This window comes from Gallus gallus, chromosome 6, assembly GCF_016699485.2.
Source record: "Gallus gallus isolate bGalGal1 chromosome 6, bGalGal1.mat.broiler.GRCg7b, whole genome shotgun sequence".
In the NCBI taxonomy this organism is placed as follows: Eukaryota; Metazoa; Chordata; class Aves; order Galliformes; family Phasianidae; genus Gallus; species Gallus gallus.
Genome location: NC_052537.1, coordinates 9,069,668 through 9,089,375, shown reverse-complemented (window position 1 = coordinate 9,089,375; position 19,708 = coordinate 9,069,668). Strand labels below are relative to the sequence as shown.

At 44.5% G+C, this 19,708-nt stretch overlaps 1 protein-coding gene across 1 annotated transcript in view; it reads left to right on the top strand.

Annotated features, from left to right (window-relative positions):
* Positions 1–19,708, top strand: part of ARID5B (AT-rich interaction domain 5B) — a 143,786-nt gene that overhangs the window by 9,719 nt on the left and 114,359 nt on the right. Inside the window, exons 3-6 of the mRNA XM_040702376.2 lie at positions 1,819–1,913; positions 2,371–2,523; positions 9,851–9,953; positions 15,221–15,370. The gene's annotated coding sequence lies outside the window, so the exon portion shown is untranslated. The remainder of the gene's footprint in view (positions 1–1,818; positions 1,914–2,370; positions 2,524–9,850; positions 9,954–15,220; positions 15,371–19,708) is intronic.

Here is a 19,708-nt window from a genome sequence, read left to right as displayed (position 1 = left end):
TGCTTTTCTGTATTGTCCCCTCCCTGTCCATGCTCCAAGCAGAGGTAGCAGCACAGAGATGATGGCCATGCGTCTCTTAGCACACAGCTTGATCTCACATGGGGATTCTCACAGTTGTGTTGGACAAGGAGGTGGAGTGGGCAAGGTGATGGCCTCCAGTCAGATGCTGGGATGGAGAGCAGAGCAGGGACATGAGTGTGAGGGGATCCAGCAGATGCTGTCAGAAGGGAGCAACTCATAAATTCTTTAGAGTAGTACCCCCAACCCAGTCAGAAGAGAAAAAACACTGAAAAGGGTGTGTGGGTGTCTGCCAGTAAAGCCTCTGTCTCCAGTTGAGTCCTCCTTTGTTCTGGAAATAAAACCCGTCCTTGGGACCTGAGGCATTTGCAGCAAAGACCCTGCTCAGTCCCCAGCCAGAGTAATGCAGAAGCTCTACAACTGATCTGTTGATTGAATTGGAAGAGAACATATTATTTAGAAAGCAGCCTTTCTACATGCTGTCCGTCCCATCCTATGCAGCACTGCTTATCCTAAATACTCCATTCTGGTAAGTCAACACATTAAAAAGAGGAAAAGACGCTTTATTAAGAAACAAACAAACAAACAAAAAACACTTCTGTAGAGTGACAGATGAATGTTGTGACAGATTAATACAAATTTTAAACCCTGAGCATTATCTTCCATGGGAGAAAGGCTTCTAAATACAAATTCAAAACAAAAAATGGCAGAGGAGAATCTCTGACAACGCCTTGCACAGAATCATTTATTAGGCCTCTGTAAGTGATCATTTACATGAAACTTGCATTTCATCTAGTATTCAGCTCTTCCCTTTTATCTTCTGGCTCCATGTGTTTGTGCAGAGCTGTGGTCCCTCGTCCTGTCTCATCTCCATGCCTGTACTGAGACAGCAGTGCAGCCCTTTTGGGTTGAAACACAGGGGAGCAGTCTGTAGGATACAGCATTGTGTGGGGTGCACAGAAATACTGGCTTCGTTACACTGCATGGCTGTAATTTTTTCAGATGTTAGCAGTGGCATGTGGACTAAATACATACATTATTTACCTATGCTGCTATTACTAGAGCACCTAAGCAAAGTAATTCAGAATTAGTCCCACGAATCTGTGGCATCACTGAAGTTATTGCACTGTAAATTCAGCTTCATGTTCTGAATTTCTGCTGAGTTGTTGCACACCTGAGGTGTAAAGCCATCTCTTGTCCCACTCCAAGGGGTGATCTGCTCAGGGAAGTCGGCCTGGCTCGTAGTTCTGTCCTCTCTCATGAGAACGTGGCTTGCTGCTTCTCCAGGCTGAGTTGACACCTTCTGACACATAGGGGTTGCGGGCAGAGGTATAACCCTAGCTTTGGAGATCTCAAAAAATCAGAGTGCTTCTTTCTGCACGTATCCCCCCATGGTGTGTGCCCAGCTGCCCTGCCAGTCTGCACCTCTGATTTCTGTGAGTGACAAGCAAAGGCATTTCAAATTGAAAGGAGGTATTTAAATACTGTCAAGAACAGCAGATAAAATGACCTCAAACAATCTCACATAAAGTCCTTTGTTATTTTCAAAGCACTTTCCCAGCTTGACACCTTTGCTTTTTCATATCCAATATAAAATTCAAAATGTTTTATTCCAATGCAGTCCATGAATATATAATATAAATATATCAAACCTACACTGCCTTTTTTGTGCTGCTGCTTTGAAAAAGGACCTGAAGTAAACTCAGCATAAAGATCAAGAAAATTATTGAAACAATCCTACTTCTCAAACTTTTGTTTCCCTTTGTCTTGCTCTCATTGAGAACAACTTCTTTCCAGCAGGCGTGCATACAGGAGTAAGGAGCTGCCTGGATCCAGAGGGCTGTGAGGACTGCAGCACAGAGCTGCCTGTGGATACGTTTGCTGAGCCATTTCAGGTATTGCTAGCACTGAGTACGCACACAGACAGACTGGCTTTCCATTACCTCCCCTAAAATCCCATCCTGCCGTCATCTATACTGTTCCCTCCCATGGCTACTTTCCTTTACATGCAGTGTTGCTGCCATACAGCAGTTCTTGCCAATGCCTTGCCAAGCTAGAGATTGCCCTTAACGCAGCCTCCCAAGGAGCAGTTCCTGTTCCACTTTCCTTTGGTCCTTCCAGGCTCTGTGTTGCTCCACTGTGACCCTCAAAACCACTTCATCCATTCTTCTTGCTGTTGCTATTGCTTACGTTGTTAATGTTACTGAAGAGCTTAGATCCACAGTACTACTGCTCTCCTGCCTGGTGAATGTGGCATCCTGCTGCCACTCACTGTTTTACAAGGTTTCTTGTAAACAGTGCAACGATTTCTATGCTGTGCACAACTTGGTACAAGTCAATCCTGTTTGTCAGGGGCAGGGAGGAGAGCTGAACTGAATAAAAGCAGTCCCATCTCTCAGAAGAACATCTGGGTTTGAACAGTTTGGAACAGCCAGAGGTACCAGTAAAGGAGGCAGCGGCTGGCAGTGCCTCATGGTTTCCTAACACCACTTCTCTGGGATACAGGTAAGTAGAAATGGCTGTTGTGGTAATAGGCCTGGAAGGCTGGTATCTAATTTCTGCTTTCTTTTCTGCTAATTGCAGTGATTAAATGACTTTGAAATTACCTCAGAGTAACTGAGTACAGGTTTGGGGCCTGTGTGTACACAGAAATTGAAGTAAATCAGTTTGGAGATGTTTGGAATAGGCATAGCTGGCAGCATGTGGCGGAGCACATAGTTGGATGAATTTGCATCTTATTGAGTGTGTAAGAAAAAGCCTTAAGTTGTGACTGGGAGAAGTCAAGCCAGGAACAATAAGCTTGTCTGGAGAATTCTGGTATTAGAAACTAAAGTATACGGAACCCTGTCCAAGGTAAATATTGACGTGACTCAAGATGAACTAGTAAAACATCTAATGAAGCTGAAAATAAGGCATCTGGGATAGATGTTTATTGTTAAGAATGAAACGTTTGAGCAAAAGTAGCATAGTGATGGTGGAGGTTATTCATAGGGAAGTCAAGCTGGGGAAACAGCATCTTCTGAAAGAAACTGACTCCAGTTATTTCTGAAACATGGAAAAAATTAGAATTGTAACAGAGCTAAAAATGTCAGTGAACAGCAAATGGTCATTACGGACATTCAGAGTGGATTTTGGAGACTGAATCATACCAAGGGACAAATTACTCAGGTGTCCAGAATAACTCTATTGACTTTGACGGATTTCTCTGTATTTGCCTTTGTGTAATTGAGAGTTTACTCCCTTATGCCATATGAGGACTGAATATTAAGAGACTTTGAGAAAAAAACTGACTTTCATTCGTTCCAGTGTCATTCTCTTGATGATAGAGAATAAGTCACATTAACTTCATGAGGCATTTCAGGAACATATTAGGAGCTTTTCCCTTTTGTGCAGCAGGAAAAAGCCTTGCACAGTGCTGTGAAAATAATCAGAAAAGCTCCATTAAACTGGAAATGGGAATAAATTGTGCTGCTCTATGAGAAGTCTTACTCACATGTAAGTCTACGGTGTTATCGGGATGCTCTATTGTAAAATGCACTGAGCCAAGTTGCGGTGAGCCAACATTACCTCCGTGTGTTTACTCATGGTGGAGATATTGGGGAAGAGATACCAGAAATTGAAACTGTTTGCTTATGAGTGTTCTGTAAACCAGCTTTATTCTACCTCAGTAATGCAGGGCTATGCATCAGCACTGATAATGTACAAAAGATACATTTGATCTGTTCATGTGGAGCATGACTATAGTTGTAGTGGTATCGCTACGTTATATGTATATAGCAATTCAGTAAACTGTCCAGTGATTATATACATGCAGCTCTTGTCTCTAAGGTGGCTTAGAACTGCAATTCAAAGACACCGTATATCCTGCCCAAAGGCACAGGACTGTGGGGCAAGAGGAACAGAGGCAGGACAGGAGGAGAAGCAGCGAGGGACGCCCAGGGAAAGCAGTGATAAGGAGAGCTGCTGTGCTGGGGTGGTGCATCCACACTTGCTCCTTGGCAGCTTCTGATGAGTGCAGGAAAACAGCAATTGTAGCATGTGGCTCTGCTCCACCTCTGAACGCCTTTATGCTAAGAAGAGGTGAGTGCTGAGTTCTCTTTTTCCCCCGAATCATCTTTTGAAAAGCTGAGGTCCAAAACAAGTCAAGACTTCAGACCGCATCGTCAGCTTCTTGGACTAGATTTAGAAAATCCAGAGACAACCCATCCACTTCCTTCATCTCCTGTTTATTGATAAGGTTTCCTTTGGCCAGTCTTGTTTTTGTGGCCATGATCAAATCACAATTACCGGTAGATTTTATTACTAACATAAACAAATAGCAGGTTATGTTGTTATTCTCCTGAGCTTCAAAGCTGAAGCTGGGCTTAGCATCAGTAGAATCTACCGGTACTGAAGTGCAATAGAAATACAAAGGGGATGTTGGTAATATGAAACATATGTTGCTTATGTGGAGCACCAGTTAAACGCTCTCTGAAGAGTACCTCAGTATGTTGAACAACCAGCAACCTCAGACAAAATTACACTAGAATCTCAAATGCTTTGAGATGCTACATGACAGAGCAGTGACATCCAAAGGGTGCTTCTTCCCAGCACTGCGTGCACCAGAGGGGGACGCTGAGACAAGTGGCAGATATGTGCAGTACTGTTGGCTTTGCTCTCTGAAACTCATATTCAGCAAAGGTCTACTCTGGGCATAGCAAGAAGAATTTTACTGATATAAACATAGTTCAAAAGCAAATAAAGGCTCTTTTTTTGTTGTTTGATTGTTATTTCCCCCCATTATTTTTTCAGCTTTTTTGGTCATTGTTGATGAGCTTACTATCAGAAATGCAGAGCTGTTATCTAAAAGATGTGTACCAAACTACATACATGCAATGCTTTAGTAGTGGTAGGATGAGATTTTTCACTCTGCGTCTTCCCCTTTAAAAGCCAGCCAATATAATTGTTTTGTCATTATAACATTTGGCGTTATTCCCATATGTACAGATTGCAACATCTGCAAGATTTAAAAATTAATATAAAGTTCCATAATTGTATAAGCCTTCCTCACTTTAATGGTCCTAAACAAGTAAGTTTGCTTTGATGCAAACCAACATGTAGCCAGGTGCCCTGCTTGGACCAAGCAACAGCTGAGTGGGGCTGGTGTGCTCATGTCCATGTAGCTGCTACTGTCACTGCAGGACATGCTCTGGAAGTGGAGAGGCTGTAGTGTAAAGTTCTGCTCCCCGGCATCTGAGCTGGCAGCTCTCATGCACAAGTTTTCGGTACTGAAGAACATCAGCGTAACTCGTGTTAAGGCAAACAAGAACAAAAGGTCTGGGCCATACAAAGATACTACAGAGGTAATCAGTGCTGATGTGTTCCAAGGAGGAAATCAGCGATCTTGTGTTCTCTTTTTTCTTGAATTCCTGTATTTTTAAGCTTGGCTTCATTTTCTTTCATTTGAAAGGTTTGAAAAGAACCCCATCTGTGGATGTATACTTGACTTTGCATGCATCTTACTGAAACCCATAGGACACAGTCACTGTAGATGCAGAGGTGTGGCAAACATGGCTCAGCATTTCCAGGCTTATTGAAACAATGGTTCCTTCCTTGTTTTTCTAAACAAAGGCAAAGTAGAAAAAGCTGTGAACAATACCATCAAACCTTGCTACCACCAAAACATGCTGTCACCAAGCATCCGGCAAGCATTTTGAGAAATGGTTCTGCCTTTCCTACTTGCTTAAAAAGCCCTTCTGACAGCAGTGTACTTCAGTATAAGGGAAACAGAAGAAAACTCAGGCCCTGCATGTCATGTGTTCAGTAATGGAGGACTGGAGCAGCAAGAGACAGGTGCTTTTCCAAGCAGAATGAAAGATCTGAGCAGCTGATTCATGGTGAAGCAGCATGCTTTCAGTTGAGAAGGTTTACTGTAGCTAAACCTCCTGCCATCCCTCTCACTGATAGCTCAGATGAATCAGCATCTTGCTATTTTTATCTTAGCTGTACCAATAGAGTTTGTAATATTGTTCTGTCAGTGCTATTTATACATCATCACATGCCTGACTACTCCAGGCTGTGCTTTTTTTTTCCGGTCTTAGATGATGTCATCGTGAAGTAGGCATTTGTATTGAACAAAAGCTTTCTTCAGAATAGCATCAACTAAAGCTTATGGCAGAGTACGACACTAGGAGCCATTGAAATACTGGGATAAGCTTCCCAGTTTAAGGCAGCTCTGAGATGAGGCTTTGGTGCTTCCTTGGAGATTGGCTTGTGGGGAAGTCTTGCAGCAATCAGTGCCCACCTGGCCTTTGAAACAGAGGCGTGTCGGGAGCAGAGGGCTCTGGAGCCTGGGAGTGTTCTGCAGGAGGACTTGCTAAGAGTGTCATTATTCAGGGGAGGAAGAAAGGAAAGCGAGCTCCTCCAAGAAGATTTCCTACTGAAGCTATTCTTCATTTTTTCACTTATCCACAAACAGAGAAAGAGTTCCTCATCTCTCTTCTGCGTGAAGATGCACATTCACCTTAAACATTTTGCCCTCTGGTGAGATTTTCATAAGGGGTCTGTGCAGGCTTGGCCAGCTCTGAAGTTTACAGCCTTGCCATGTGCATCCTTCTGAAACCCATTGTAAAAAGCAGTGAAAGATCTACAAATGATTTGCAAAGGAAGAATTTGACGTCCTCAGTTGATTGCCTTTTTGTTTGCAATGTTCCAGCGAGCCTGAAATTGTTTACTCTGTCCCTATCCCCTAGTTCATCAAATGCATTTCCAGCTGTTCATCATCATTCCATAAGGCCAGCAACATGTCAACATCAACAGCTGTGTTCTTCTGATCTGCTACTTGTATCTGAGCTCTGGGTTGTAACAGCTGAATCAGTGCAGCTCAGGCGAAACATACATAGCATTTTCCTAGAAGTTGTTCCCCGGGAGCTCTGTATGTCCTCCAGCCAAGCCATGACAAACATATCACTGGGTCACAGTTGGAGGCAAAAGAAACAAAGTATTACCCCCCATGTTTGTGGTATGATGATGCTAACGAGGCAGTTTATTTCAGAACTATTGAATGGTTGAGCACAATTGACACTACCCCTGAGATGGAGCTGGAGTGATATTACGCTGTGGTTATTGGCCTCCCTTGATATCCAAACCTCATTGGAAAACAGAGGCTCAGACCCACATGTGGAAAGCCAAGGCCTACTTTCAGCAAGGCTGGGTTGTTCTCAGAGTGCCTTCTCAGGCTGTCCTGCTGTTCCCCAAGCACACAGGGACTGGCCTCTCCCAGGCAGGAGAGCTCTGGGGAAAAGCAGCTAAGTGACCTCTGCACCACGAGCAGTGGACACTGCTAGGTTGGGAACGGCCCTTCCAAGTGCTCTGATGTTTTCAGCTCCTTCAGCAATTCCTTTCCACAGTCCCCTTCCAAAGTCTGGCTCTGCAAAAAACAAGTCAGCATCTGATAAAGGCTCAAAACAGAAACAGGATGGTATAAATAGAAATTAAGTAAATTAGGAAGAGGTGCCAAAGCAGTGAAGCTCTAATGATAGCAGTAGCTGTGTGTGCACGTGCAATGCAGCTTCCAGCACTCACCAGTGCCAGGCTGCCAGGCAGTATTCTTAGAAACATATGCATCTGCTGTGTCACTGGCACTGCTCAGCCTTGGACAGGCGTCTGCACCTTCTTGCAGGCTCTTCGGGAAGCTTTGGTTCATGCAGAGTTTGTGCCAGAGCTCGCACAGTGCCCAGCCAGGCCTGGAGCAGCTTCACTGTGCCCAGATACAGCTGGTCAGCACAGACAGCGATTCCCCTCCAGCCAGAGTTTGTGGAAATTGGGGTCTACCTCCGTTGTCAGTTCAGCTAGGATACTGTATGTTTTGTTTCTCTCCTGAACCAGATGAAACTTAGGCCAAATTCCCAGCTGGTAAAAATCAATGTGAGTAAGGTGAAGTAATTTGTACCACCTGATGGTCTTTGCTAGAGCCAGAGCTGGAGACAGAGCACGGCATTTGCTGCTTATTCATTATTGATGCCGTTTTTCCATAAGGCCATTGATCACAAGTGAACAGGAGATAAATGGGTGAGAGCCATTCCCTGTAAGCAGCATACCAATGGTGGGCTCCAGGTTGAGATCCTTCCCAAAATGGCAGATGGCTTTATTCTGGCTCTGCCCAGATAGCCCTGAGCCTCTTGTTCTGGCTCCAGCTCTATCTTTACCTGGGAGGACAGCCTGCAGCCAGCGAGGGAGCAGCTTTGCCCTGGAGTTATGCTGGAAGTCACCTACTCTGCTCTCTGTGAGTCTAGTTTTTCACTTCTAATTCTCCTCATCCTGCAAGTTAGGACCTGCTTGGCTTGAGAATAATCAACATTTTAGAAGACCTTTGACGTGAGAAAAGGCTAAGGTTCAGTAGGCATAGTGGTGATGGGTTGATGGTTGGACTAGATGATCTTAGAGGTCTTTTCCAACCTTAATGATTCTATGATATGGAGTCAGGGGAAGGGGAATGAACCAACATGTTGCTACCGGACTGTTCAGCTTACATGTCTATTTTGGCACCTGCACCTTAGAGGGAGGAAATCTAGAAAGGGAGATTTTCTGGGTCTTTGTGTGATGCTGCCCTGCTTGTGTGTATGCTGATGCTGATCACAGAATCATAGAATGGTTTGGGTTGGAAGTTCCAACACCCTGCTATAGGAAGGGACACTTCCCTCTGCATCACCTCATCCTGAATGTTTGTTGCCTTCTGCTGTGTGCTGATGCCCCTCCTTGCCCTTGTGGGTACGTGATGGGGGAGCTCTGAGGCAAGGGAGAGATAATAGCTGCTCTTCTCTGAAGAACAGTTGCTCTTCCCTGAAGAGCTGTTGGTCTCCTGAAATACAGGGCAACAGCCCAGTATGAGCACAGGGAAACCAAATATCTTATCTGATACCACAGAACATGGTGAAACTCTGCAGCAGTTCTTTAGGAAAAGGTAGCGTCTCCAGTTAAACCAACCAATGCACTTCAAAAAAACGTGGACAAGCTTTTAGGCACGTGGTTCTGTGTAATTAAACAGAGTACCCTGAATGAATGGGCCTAGAGTAAGGGAAGCAAAAGTAAAAACAGCCATCTGTCAGCACGCTAATTGGGAGCCTCAGGCCTCAACCACTAAATGTCCTGCTTTGTTTCTGTACAAATAGAGATAACAGTAGAAATCCCTGGAAATGGGCATAGCGCAGTGCAATGAGACTGGCTGCATACGCTCCCCTAATGTGCTTCTGTGGCAGGTGAGGTGCTGCTGTGTGCACCAGGAGGTATTTCTGTCATAAGAAGCACCATCCTCTTGTAGTGTGGCAGTAGAACCTGTCCCCATGACAGGGAAGAGACTTGGGGCAGGTTCACATTGGCTATGTCTGCTGCATTTGCAGGAGAGCCTAGCTGCAAAGCCTGCAATAGGGATGAGGCAGCTAAACTAGGGCTGTTGGAGTTGTGAAGATGGGATGCTTACATTACTTGAGGTGTTACCTCTACAAGTGGTACTTGAACATTATAAATGTCTATGTAACATGCATAATGGTTGATTTCATAGTCACACCACACATTGGAAACATCATTAATGCAGTGCAGTAGACAGGAGTTAGTCCAAATTAAAGGCAGGAAATTCCAAGTTACTGTTCTTATGGAAACTGTGACAGCTGAATTATATGGGCTTGTTAAGGAACTAAAGATAACCCCATTCAGAATAGATAAAACCATTATGTATGCTCAAGGAAACTGAATTACAATTGTAGTGAGAGCAGTAAGTCTGAATATCTTGACTGTTGTGTGCAGTAAATGGGAGCTCCACCATGTTGTTATATTAATTTGGCACTTTTTTATTTAGGGACAAATCTTGACATTGTTCACCTTAAAACTCCACTGGTGCACATGAAGAGTTTGAAATCCAGAAGGATCTAGACATGGAGCTGCACGCTTGGTTCGTACAGGTAGGATGAACTTGATTTTTGTCATGGTCTGTTGGCAGATGTACCTATGGAATCCATTGTGAGTTTTCTTCAGATTGAACAGGAGCAGACTGTGCAATTTATAAGTGTCAGTACTGGGATTCATTTATTGCTGCTCATATTTATTTTTCTGGGACAAAAACCATGGCAGGATTTTGGAATATAATAAGAGCAATCTGACAGTGTCCATGGCACAACCTCAAGGGCCAAATACCCATTTCTACCACAGCATGCCCATGCTCACAGCTGGGTGTTCATGGGCTGTGAGCAGCTTCCCTGCAGCTCTTGGGATGCCTGTTGGGATGAAGGCCCCCAATATATCTGGCTGCCATCAGCCATGCTGCAGCATTGCAGCTCCCAGGCAGTTGGCTCGGTGGAGAATCTAGGAGAATCTAGCGCTTTTGCCTGAGAAGAGCATCCCCAGATGACTTCGCTGTTACATTCCTTTGGAGACTACTGGAAGACCCAATGGGGTTTGGTGTCTGCTGCTTCTGTGCAATGTCTGTCCCAAATGGACACCCTGGCAGGCACTAACCCTGCTTGATGCAGGCTTGATGTAGGGATGCTATTTTTCAAATAGTGACTGAAGAACGATCAGCTGAAATGCTCACGTTTTTATCAGGTGTTCTTACTCTTAATCTGGAAGAGTAGTCGCTCCGTTGGGCTTCTGCAGTGGGCTAGGGCTGGGCCTGAGCTTGGCCTCAGCTCTGGCAGAAGATGGTGGCTGGATTTTCAATGGTGGCTACAGGAGAAGTTTTTCTGCAATTTTATTGCAACACCACTGCTTTACCACTAGTTCTGTGCTTCCAAGGCAGTAATCATTCCAAGTTTTGTTGCCATAACGTTACATGCGTGGAAGTTGAGACATTTTGCTTCTGCTTGGTTTTAATCAGGCTCACTTGAAATGTCATATTTAAATGAGTAAGACTCGAGGAAATCTCATCCGTAGGCTGTCAGCAGTAGCTGCGCACAGAGCTTGGCACAAGGCACCTGGGACTACCTGAGATCCCTAATTGCCACCCATAAATATCAAAATATCAGCATGTGCACGGAAGGTGAATGCAAAGGACGGAAAGTAGTTTTACTCAGTGCTGTAGCATGATTCATGCTTTTAAGATCAAGATTAAAAGTCCCTGTTAGATTCCAAACTATGATTTTATTTTCATTTACATCAAAGGATTTAAGAGCCTTCAAAAGGCAGCGTTTTAAAAATAACTTAAAACATACTGTCTGGCAACACGAGTCCCGCTCAGCACAGAAGCAGCCAGGCTCTCCTCATATAAATCAAATAAGTGAAAAATCAGAATTAAAGAGATACCTTGTCCTGAATTTAACTGTGACAGCTTCTACCATATTGTTTCAGGAAAAACAGACTTTATGAAGCACGTGCCCTTGCAACCAGGAGGCAGCCCTGGTGATAAGCCCTATGTATCAGTGAAACCGTGCTCCATGAACGCCCGTGCAAAGGTTCAGAGCCCTGATTTGAATTTTTGGGCTTGTTTGTGTTTCAAAAGCAAAGCCACTGAACTGCATCTTGAAAAACATACTCCAGCGCAGGCTTCCTCCAAACACAGCCAAGGTTTGATCAAAAGGTTCTCAGGTCTGCGGCCCTTCTGACAAACCTGATGAATGTTTGCACTTGCAAAGTAAACCCCAAACCAAGGGAATTTGCATGGGCTCGCCATGGAGATTTCTTTTTTCCAGCTCTTGCCAAAATCCCATCTCTGTCCTGGGACTGGGCTTTGGCGGCCGGCGTTCTGCTATTTGTATTGATATACCTGCCAGCAGGCACAAAAAACAAATACCTACACCCAGACAAAATATCTGGCTGTGTTTGTAAAGCCCCAAATAAGAAGCCATGTTGTATTTCGGTTTGATGGCAATGCCCGTCTGTATGGATCAGACCACGCGGTGTTTGCTTGTCCAAAACACTGAGATAATCCCTTCTGCACAGAGAAATACATTTTAATTACGGAGCAATAAATACGGTGCCTGTTTTTGCTGGGTGCGTTTTCTATCAGCGGACAAAAGCTGACATTCGTTTTGCTGATAGCCTGATGTTCCCCCACCACTGCTGCTGAATTTGCCTTGCCCAAGGAAATTGAAAGGATCAGAGCACATCTGATGTTCCATTAATTTAAAGCGGCTGCCAGGACTTGCATATTGTAGCAGCTTTAAAGTGATTGAATTTGGATTATTTCAAACTCTGCAAAGTCCTGCCTCGCCCGGCTGAGGCATATCGAGTGACAACATAAAATATGAGCCCGGCTGAGGGATATCTGCGAGCACACACGTTCTCCCTGCACGCGCAGCCCTGCAACAGGCAGATTGGAGGCGATGGAACGCGCAGCGCTGGGACAGTCGCGGTCGCTCCGTGGCGGCAGCGCAGTGAGGTGGGGACACCTGGTGTCCAGCGCCGAGGGGACACGGGCCGGGGCTGCGCCAGGTGCAGTGCCTCTGGGACCGGTGGCCACGCAGCGCTGCGCGTACCTTGCGAAGGGAGTATGGGAGTTCAGCTCCAAAGGAAGCGTCGGGGCTGCCAAGGCCCGATTAGTCATAAACCCGCAGCATTATCGCCATCCATCACTGCCCTGCTTTCAATGACCATGCAGAAGGAGAGGCTTCCAAGTATTGGGGTGGCTGCGGCTGTCAGAGCGGTGGGGCACCCAAACGCAGGACAGCGCTCGGTGCGCTTTGGTAGAGCCCTGCCCGAAAAACCCAAAAAATCATCTGAATGAATCACAAAACATATGTTATGCTTTGCTGTAAAAGCCATGGAGTTTGTGCAGCGCTCCATTATGGGGACTGCTCGGCTTTTCATGCATTCCTAAATTACCATGTAATCTAAAACCTTGTTTTCAGCTGCTCTATATTGGAAAGTCCCTCGCAATAATCAAGATGATTACAGACTGGTGTGGAGAACAAAACGTGTTTGTGTTATTGCAAATACAAATGCAGTTTATCAGAAATTTTACCTTTTCGAGGGGAAAAATAAAGATAATAATAAACCCTTTTTCCCTTGCTGGAAATATTTTAAGCGTGGAATTAATTTTGGCTGCTCTGCAACTTAAAAGCACATGGATACTCGGTGTAAAAATATGCTCCTTTCCTGTAGGGACTTGACTCTAATTGGTGTGCCAAAACTATCTCACAGAGATTTCATTGTCTTATCTACTTACATCATCTTAATGCGATTTTATTTTACTTTGTCAAAGTCATATTAATGTAAATGTGTTCTTGATAGCAAACAGAGTTCTTTTTTATGCTAAACGGGATTCAGCTGCCTCCAATAAAACAGCTTGCAATCCATTAGGCTATAACCGTAATATAGTTATTTCGTTTCCCAAATAAAGACCGTGTCAGAAAGCTGTATGAGGATTTTTGTCTTGTTTTTCCGCAATAATTGCTTGGGTGGGGTCACATTCTGATCTTTAAATGAATAGTATCGCTTGGAACAAACACTTCATATATCTTTTATCTTCCCCTCGCAATACAGTTCTGAGTTTTCTTTGAAAATGCAAAGCTACTTTTCCAGATAAGTCATCAAAATGTTTCCAAAGTATTTTAACTGCCAGATTAACTATATCTTGAATACAAAGATAGATGGCTTACATTCTTTATGCAGAAATCCTGCCAATGCATAGCAACTAGCTACAAATTAATTTCTTTTGCAACAGAGAAGGGAAAAAAAAAAACCTGCTTTGCTATGCAAAGCTCAAAAAGGTAAATAGATATTTAAAAAGAAAATAAGGTTACTCATTCTGAAAGGGTAATCTGTAAGCAAAGAACGGAGGATTAAACATACACTTGCTCTCTTTACAGAGTCTGTGTTCCAGCCTTCTCTTAATGTATTCAGCTAATTAAGGATTGCAGTGACCTTGTGGCAGATTTTGAAATCTAGGATATTTATTTTATTTTATTTTTTTTATTTTTTTTAATGCTGCCTCCCCCACAGAGCTTAATACAATCTGTTTCAGGTCAAAGTCTGTTTATGTCAGCAATGTTCGTACTACACAACTAAAATGTTTTAATGCATTTATCAACTGGAAAATATTGCAAACATTTCATTTCCTTTGATACAGACACAAAAAACCCTCTGCCTTCATTGCAAATTCTTGTTCGTATGAATCACTCTGAGTAATATTTGCTTTAACTTTCGTGTGGTTCTACAAACAGCCTTTATATGGCTGGACTTCAAAGCTGGTAGAAATAAAGGTTAGAAATGTGATAGGAGCAATCTATTATTAGGCATGAAACATTAAACCACTTTTAGTTATAAGCCTTAAAACCTGAATAATCTGGGTTTGTAACTTGCTGCATATTTACTGTGCTTGCAGTTACTTCGGTTGTGTAGTGTGGAGGGGCTGTTTTGAACAGAAATATTTTCCATAGGAGTACGAACCACAATTGGGTTTAATTTTTCCTAATATTTAATTTAGAGAAACTGCAGTATTATAACAGACTTCTCAGATGTCAGAGCTGAAATAGCCTGCTCGCTGTTTCTTGCAGTGTAAAATTAATCTCTTGCAGCACGCTGACCCGAAAGGCAGGTTTTAGGAAAATAGGCACGGGGTGGGGGGAGGGGGATGGGAAGAAAGATAAAATCTCGTTCTTCAAATAGCAGGGAGGAAAAACATAACACAGAGGAATGTCACAGCCTGCCATTGACATCAAATGACAAAAAATGACTCAAATGCGTGCGTGTGTGAGAAGTTTCTTTGGCCAAAAAAAAAAAAAATACCCAACACCGATGAGGTTTCTCTGTAGCTGCCTACCCGGCAGGAATGTTAATTGTTAAAATCCGCGCTGTGGCGTTTCTTGTAAGCAGGAGTTGTGGCTGATGCACATCATGTTTGCCTCTTCCCTCCCCTTTGTATATTTGCAGCACAAGGAACGTAGTGCTGCTCTGAAAGGACTCAGATGGCACGGGCAGATCTCTATAGGTTTGGGGAACTTAAAATGCTCAGCTCATAGGAGTGGGTAGGAACAAAACTCCACATTGGTAACATTTTGTTCTTGATTACGTTTGTGTACTAATACAGTAGATTAAAAATAAGTCCAACAGTCAAAAACACAGAACAGTTCACCAAACAGGTCAGCCAGAAATAAACTATCATTTAAAATCCAGAATGTAAAATCCTCACGAGCCTGGGAAAACACAAGGGTCTGGGCCTGGCCCTGCCTGAGCCAGTGGGAATTCTACCGTCAGTAACATGACCATCATTCCTTTTCTGTGTTGGTTTCTCTAGGTCCCGCAGCGCTCGTTGCAGCACCCACTGGTGTTGGAGGTGCCCCATGCAGCGGTAGTGGGGCATTCCCACAGCCTGGAAACAAGCTGCAGCTCTCATCACCACCAGCATCTCAGCCACATGAGAAACAGGCCCAAGACATCATGCAAAGTGAGTGGTAGACATTAAGTGTGTGAGTGGGGAAGGCTCCCTCGCTTTCCCATCAGGGCCACAGGTTTTTGAAGGATTTGGTGGCTTCCTTCACAGCTGTTTGTGGGGTGGTCTACGGGGGAAGCAAGGGCAGGAGCCTGGGGTGTCACCTGTGCTGGGAGCAAAGGAGGGGTCCCTGCACCTGTAGAGTGATGGACCATGTCCTCCATGGTGAGAACCTCTGGAGGGGCCATGCCAGTTGCTCATTGTGGAGGGCTGGGAATGGTGCACTGAGAGGCCATTAGCTATTTATATTCTGGTTGGTGACAGGACCGGGCCACACCTACGTATCTCATTTGTGTAAAAAAAAGCATCAACAGCGCTGTAGACTCCACCTTTCCTTCTCCCATGCTTCTCCAGCGCTCCTGGTCCTGAGCCAGCCTGGTTTAATAGGTTACACTGCAAACACTGGGACCGTGGTACTTTGCAAGGTTGCACATTCACAGGAAGCATATGTGCACAAAGCCGTAACGGTTGCAGACTAAGGAGCAACAGTCCTGGCAAGCAACTGTGAGAGATGTTGATATTGCTGGGGAAGGTGAAGACGTAATTGAAACCGTTTATTTTGGGGGCACGCAGGACTGAACAAGGCGATAGTTTCTGAGCAACAAATATCTGTAATTTGCTTGTCCTGGTCTTACAGACTTTTAATTTGCTCTACAAATTCGGTTAGTTTCAGAACATGTAAACACCAAGAACAGTACGTGGCGATCCATTAAACATTAACTTACTGTAGACTTAAAAAAAAAAAAAAAAAAAAACACGCAAAAAACTCTCTTATGATATTAAAACCATAAGGGGAAGAGATGCCAGGCTGGTGAATGAAGCCAGCTGACTGCTGAGAAGAGGCTATGATTTTGCTCTATAGCTTTGCCGTTTTCCGTAATCTGAGTCACTGAGATATTTTTAGGCACAGTAACAACTTCCATGGTCAAGTAATTTTTCACTTAAATTTCCCTCAAATAATGCCGTTCTCCTGACCCCCAAATTCCTTTATTCAGCAAGGCAAGATGCTGCCCTCCACGCCCCGAGGAAGAAGGGGAGCCATGGAGGGCTCTGATGATTTGGAACACATGGTGGAATAAGATAGATCTCAGCATCAGATTGGCAGGATATTTCCCTTTCTTCAAAGGTCTCCAAACCTAGCTAGCTTTTCTTTGATATCTTTCCAAATGGATTTATCAGCATTGGGGCATACATTTGTTTAGATTGTTCCTGTAGGGTGGGACTTTCAAAGGAGGAAAAGAGTGCCAAGTGCCAAATTCTCACCAAGTTCTCCATAAAGATTTCCTTAGTTTCCTTTGAAAATCCTAACTGTGCTCACCATCACTCTGTGCATCTCTGCTGGAAAGCTGCCCGTGGCACCCTACGCAATGTGGGCATAAGGGATACAGGAAAGATTGTGACATTTGAAAACACAGGGGGAAGAACTGGCTCTAGGAAGAGGAAATGCATGAGAATGTGGAGGTTGGATAGGAAACAAGGAGGGAAGTGGAGACCAAATTCCCCGGGCCCATCATGTTTCTTTTTTTATCCTCCCTCTGTTGATTATTTTTCTCGTGTTTTCTGCTCTCAGTGCCTTCCTATTGCATTTTCTCTTCTGTCATTAAGCCCTATGCTATCTTTTAGAAGCACCATTGTGGTACTCATGGTGCCATAAAAACAACAAAAAAAGGAATAGAGGCAGAAGATAGCAGGAGCTAATTCACTGGGACAGTTGGCTGTTTTTTTTAGTGACCTACAGTATGAGACCAGAGCATCAGGCCACAGAGATGTCCGCTAATTGACAGGCACTGCCTCATTCTGCTGTTGTTTTACTTTGATTTCAGTGTCCATGCAGTGCAGCTGAGCATGGCCATACTCCTGGCACTTTTGAACATGGTACTGCAGGTGTGCTTCTTCCCCCTTAGAGACACTACCTGAGAGCATGGGGTGTTTTCCAGATGCGTCTAAAGTAAGAAGTGAGTGTACATTGTGTATTGAGAGTATGGACAGAATCTCAACTCCAGAGCAAACCTGAGTCATGCTCTGGGCTTGAGGTGCATTGGACCAGGTGGAGGCGACATGATGGTGCCAGGCATAAGTCTAGTCATCTTCTGGGCTCCTAGAGACAAAATGATGGCCAGTGTGTTAGGAGGAGGCTGCAGGGAGGTTAGAGATTTGGCAACTGGCCATCCTGTGTACTTTTCATAAAGTGGTAGCAAAGGCCTCATTAAATTTAATGCACTACCTCAGAAAAAGGAAAGAGATGTATAGGGATCTGTGTAGAAATACGTGGACTAGTAGGTACCAAATAACTGATAGCCAACCAAGGGCTGCCAGAGCCACTTGTCCTCCTGCCCTGGGGAAAGGGCCTGCTGAGGGCTGCCTGGAATTTTTATTTTGTGGCTAAGGAGATACAGAGGTGACTTTGGATACTTTATAGGTGTGTTAATGATTTGTGAGCTACAGCGGGATTCATGGGTCCTCCCGTTTGTTCACAGACTGAGAAGATCCATGTTCTTTAATAGCACATTTGCAGTCGTGCACCTTGCTGCCTTTTAAAACAGCAGGTACCTAGACATTGCTGAAAGCCATCGCGTGTCTTAAATCTGCTTTGTCCTGACTGCCTCTTGGTTTCCAGAGAGAATTTAAGATGTTGATTTTGTCCCCACATCCCTGTGGGTTGGTCTTGGCAAATAAAAGTCGTTCCAGGTTGGCCTTCTGTCATGCGCTAAGTAATCCTCAGCACGTCCCTTCTCGTCTCACATGGATCTGAGGATTAGATGTTGGCTCCCTGATTCGGAGGGGCTGGGCAGAGACCTGCATGGTGCTTTTGAGAGGAGGGGGAATGCTGGGGCAGGGGCACAGGGGCCTGTGTCCCTCATGGAGAGTGAGCAGGCAAAAGGGGCACCATGGGGGGAGCTCTGAGAGAGTCCCCAGCTTTTCACCAGGGATGCTCGGCAGGGCCACATGTGGCCTCGGAGGTCCTCAGAACCTGGCACAGGATTTGTGTTTTGGAAGGCGCTTTGTTAGGCACCCCTCAGGGGTAAGATCATGGAAATCAGTTTCCTCTTGATTTATTTCAAACATTCAGCTACCAAGAATAACAGACAGGGACCTTTCCTATGTGTTTTAAAACACGCAAGTCTGAAAGGCCCTTTGCCATGCGGAATCAAATCAGCATTGCAGATCTCTCTGAACATGGCACGCTGGCACTGGTCTCCAGATTGCATGTAGCACATTTGCGATTTGATGGTCTTCATTCAAAATGTTGGCTGAAGAATTTTTATCTTTAGATTTATTTTTACTGTTTATGGTCGAAAGATTTCAGCTCTGGGCAGTCCTTCCCATGGCTTTTAGCAGTGACACTTGCCGTTGTGTTTCACATAATTAAACAGCCAACAATACTTAATGAAGAAATAAATAACATCAATAAAGTAGTAAATAATTATATGCAAGCAAACACCAAAGACATTATCCATCAGGCAACAGCTGTGAGCATTAGTTTTGATTAATCAATAATGTTATACAATAGGAGGAGGAATGCTGGCCAGACCTCTGGGGGAATCACCTACGCTTTTCTGAACAGCGAGCTTTGTTATTTTAAGCAGAACTTTCAGCAGAATCCTTAATTAAATGTAACAGCCAAGAGCTCCTCCATCAGCAATATGCCCCACTTTTCAAAGCACACCGAGCAGCAGGAGTTTAACCAAGACCGAATTGAGGACTTTCCTGTAGTTGGGAGAGGTCTCTTGATAGGCTTGTGTCAGGGGAGATGCTCATGGGGAGATGCCCAGCAGAGGAGCACCTCTACTGCCTGTGAGAATGAATGGGTGCTGCTGCTTCCTAAGGGCAGGGCGGCCACTGCAGAGCCCTCATCCCCGGTTGGGTCATTCTGAGAGCGAGCATGCATTCAATATTTTCTTTCAAAATGTAAATAGAGGTGAAATGTTGTGCTCATACTACTGCTCCATTGGAACCAAGAATGGGCGGGTTCCTTCTGAAGTCAGAAAATCATAGAATCATAAAAGCCTGGTTTGTCTTTGGCTGGGCCTCCTGCATCACGCTCGCAGGGGAGATGGATGTCCTTCTGGGCTCGTTCCTCCTCCCAGCCTCCAGCACTGAGCCCATCAGTTCTACAGCACCGCCAGCTCAGCACACAGCACCGAGTTTTGCTTAGAGGTTCCAATCCCACCAGTCAGTATGACTGTGACTTTCTTCCCCCCTTTAAACATATGAAGAGCTTAAAAAAATGCAAAGCTTTCAAAAAGACCCATCAAGGCATTAGATCTCAGCACAGATAACAGGCACAAGATT